This window comes from Rhododendron vialii, chromosome 5a (assembly GCF_030253575.1).
Source record: "Rhododendron vialii isolate Sample 1 chromosome 5a, ASM3025357v1".
NCBI lineage: Eukaryota > Viridiplantae > Streptophyta > Magnoliopsida > Ericales > Ericaceae > Rhododendron > Rhododendron vialii.
The window spans coordinates 34566345-34570283 of record NC_080561.1 but is presented as its reverse complement, the minus strand read 5'-3'; the positions used below and the strand labels follow the sequence as shown (position 1 = coordinate 34570283).

The window sequence follows — 3939 nt, the reverse complement described above, 5'->3', positions numbered from 1 at the left end:
TATAACCTGTCGCAAATGGCAACGGAGTGGTGCTTGAACCAGCTGAAGTGCCGAAAAATAGACGAGGTCTTAGAGAACATAACACACTCAATATAAGAGATAGCTTTCTTTCTCCAACGCAGTGTTCCTTTCATTCCAGCCTCAGAAACCCAAATCCACAATTGCATTTGTATTGTGTGGGCTACGAAAGAGGAAGCGAAGGCTCTTGCCAAACCTAGGTAAAAGCCAAAAAAGGCCTTTTGAAGCACATGAACAATAGGATTAAGAGCAGGAGCAGAGAATGGGAATTGGGATTGAGAGCGAGAACGGAGAGTTCTACTGAATGATTATGTAACTGAGACCACGCCTGTAGAGACCCGTGATTTATTTTATTTTATTTTATTTTAGGCTGTATTTTTTTTTCCTTTGTTAATGTACGGCCCGTTGAAATAGACGGTTCGGATATTCGGTGTGACGTGTTCGTGGGAGGATATAAGGGTAATTGTGCGAGAGGTGCACGTGTGTGTGTGTGGGGTGGGAGCATGGGATTACTCCCCATGCCAATAATTTCCCCAGGAGACTACTTTCTCCCATTTCTCTTTTTCTCACTCTCTCGGCCAAACTCTCTCCTCTCCTCCGAAACTCTCTCCTCCCTTCTCTCTTCGATCTCAACACCTTAGAGCGTGATTCCGGACGAAGTCCAAGAATTAAAATTGCTCTACGGAGCACGGGCTTTCCGAATATCCAAGAAAAATCTTGAACGGACCGCGTGGGAGCTCGGTTGACTTGGTCAAAGGGTCGGGTTTTGCTCAAAACCCATGAGGTAGGGATCTCTTACTCTTGTTATGCGTTTATACGGTGTTTATGTACCTAGATCGTGCTTTGTTTCGTTGTTTGAGGTTGTTTGTTCCATTTCCGAAATTCTGCAGAAACAGGGTCTTTGTTTTTGGGGTTTTACGCCTTCTTAAACTCATGATTGAATTTTGATTCCTTCGTATGAAATAGAGTAGACTTAGAGCCCGTTCTAATGCCGCTAGAATCATACAAAACTGTTGAGAATTGAATTGATGGTGATTTTTAGAAAACTGGTCTGCAATCTGTCTCGTGTTCTGGATGTCAGCCCACTTCGAATGGCCATAACTTCCTCGTTCGATGTCCGTTTCATGCAAACTTTATATCGATTCGAAGGTCTTGAAGTCAGCTTTCATTTGCCACTAGAATCTTCTTAAAACTCTTAGTACACAGAAAGTTATGTTTGTTTGAGTGGAGGTGTGTCAATCTGTCATGCTGCGCGACAGATTCGTGTAGCCTGGGAAAACCCCTGTTTAACCACCCTTTGAGGGCAGATTTGACAAGGGTTCCTTCGTGACTTTTAAGCTTCGTTCAATCGCGTAACTATTGGGACTGGAATCACTCAAAAATATTAAGAACTCGATTTATAGTAATTTTTAGAAGATTGAACGAAAATCTGAAAATCTGGGCAGGGTATCGGGCTGCGTTTTCTTTTTATTGTTTGTTATGGTTAAATGATGCTATTGGTTATGGGTCCTTGTGGGTTTTAAAGATTAGTAAGTTGGTGATAATTTGGCGTTGGAATCATTGAAAAATATTGAGTATGCAATTTTTAATGATGTTGTATAATCGTTTTAACTCGATAATGGGTGTGAGATTGATTATGGATGGATTGTGCATAATGAAGGATGTTTATGGACCTATGATTCGAGTGTTACGGCTACGTGTGACATCGAACTTTGTATGTATCATGGTGTGGCATGTCATAGCATATGGACAATGGATGGAGTCGTATCCAACTTCGGATGTCGACGAGGGTTACGGGGCCCAACACCGCCCGGAATTCACGTCAATATGGACGGAGCCCGGTTCACCCTCATTGGTGGGACCTTGGCGAGGGTTACGGGGCCCAACACTGCCCGAAATTCATGTCAATATGGACGGAGCCCGGTTCACTTTCTTGGTGGGACCTTGGCAAGGGTTACGGGGCCCAACACCGCCCGGAATTCACGTCAATATGGACGGAGCCCGGTTCAACTTCTTGGTGGGACCTTGGCGAGGGTTACGGGACCCAACACCGCCCGGAATTCACGTCAATATGGACGGAGCCCGGTTCACCTTCTTGGTGGGACTTTGGCGAGGGTTACGGGGCCCAACGTTGCCCGGTGCATTGCTTTGCATCACATATCACGCATTGTTGATTGGTTGAGCTAGACTTATGTCATGTGTTGCTTGAGAAATGAAAAGAGAGATAAAGTTGTTAATCTAATGTTTGGCTTGTCATTCGACTTTGAACTGTATCTTGGATTACTATCCTTCCTCATTGAGCCTCTTGTTCGGTACAAATCAAGGAAACTAGTTCTTGTTGCATGGAGTGGCTAATACTTGAGAAATAAAACACAAATCAATTATGTTCAAAAAGGAAATCTAATGATATGTTCGTATTGTTCTGTTGATAGATATCATTAGCATCTTGGGGTTCGTTGTACATATATAATGTTGCTCACGCACCACTGATGGTGCATGATCATCACTTATTCGTATAGATCGAGGCAGAATCGAGTAATTGCGTAGCGATGGACAAATGACGATTGATGACAAGTTGTGGTCTAATTGAAATAATTCGAGTCGAGTTTTGCTTCTAGTTTGACGTGTGAGCTATTAGGGTTATCTTTATGAAATCATGATTTTCTGGTTGTAGTATGCTCGTTCGTGGTGGAAGACCCATGTTTCTTTGTAGATCTCATCGTATTCACTCACTCTAGGTGCATGATTCATCGCATTTTCATATAGCTTGTGTATAGATTTCCCTGCTGGGCTAGTGTAGCTCACCCTACCATTTTCAGGTACACTACAGGGACACAGTCTTGGAGGGTGTGAAGTGCATGCAGACATCACAAGCTAAAGTTATATATATATTTTGGAAGTACTTGCATATCTTCATAAAACAAATTGCATTGTATTATTTTCTTTATTTTTGGAATACTGTATCGGTTGGACAAACCTGTGGATTCGGAAACTGTGATGCATTTGGGGGCTATAGTATGTACTATTGCGAGGGTTTGTATTTAAAAATGGTATTGTTATTTACGTTGAGAATCGAGGGCGTGACAACGCCCCTGATCCATCCCTTGAGGTCGGTCCAAGGACAACACTGCCACCTCAGGCCTAAAAGTACACTTGCCAATAGCAATGCAATAACAACGGGATAAGCTCAAGCAGAAGCTAAGTAAATTAACCATTGGTTATCAAGTGGATAAGCCAAAGTTATGCTAAGTTCCCAAAATAGCCATCCCAGGTTGTAGGTACTAGGTACCGTCCAGAGTTTTGCAAGTACTAGGTTATGTCAACAGGACAGTAACATTTCAAAAACAAATAAAATAGTACTAGCTCTAATTACATGTCAATTTTTTTTACATAAAGCAAATACAAGTCTTCACACCACTAGGATTACAATATAAGCTTACTCGATTCTGGATATCACATCTCCTCGTTCTCAGTTCCTGAAAACATGTAAAGCAAAAACATAAGTTGACGCTCATATACGATATTGCAAATACAAGTAACAATGTCTCGTGGATAAGTAAACTATTCATGTAGCAAGGTGTTTATAAACCAAACGATCTATAAGCTTCTCAATAAGCAATTCAATAGAGAACCGTGTTGTAAAAGTCCGCAAATCCAGTTATGCAGCCATCTAGGTGGCTAGATTTTAGGGTCTAGGCGGTAATTAGGAGATTTTACATTAGTCAACATTTAGTTTGTCACTAATCAGCTAGGAGTCCATAAATCACCGATTGTATATTTTCTAGTTTTTTTAGGGAATTTTGCAGGTTAAATGTGCAATAGTAAAAAAAATACAGGGTTTTTTTTCTTGGGTAATGTTAGGTGTCTCGAGCCAACTTGCGCGCACCTCGGACTAATCCCTAGCCTCTCACAGAGCCATTT

General features: G+C 41.7%; 1 long non-coding RNA gene across 1 annotated transcript; it reads left to right on the top strand.

Moving 5' to 3' along the window:
* The first annotated feature begins 396 nt into the window (after window positions 1-396).
* Window positions 397-3066, top strand: LOC131325868 (uncharacterized). The gene is made up of 2 exons (XR_009199859.1): window positions 397-802; window positions 2838-3066. It is a non-coding gene; the product is annotated as an uncharacterized LOC131325868 (long non-coding RNA).
* Window positions 3067-3939: the final 873 nt, after the last annotated feature.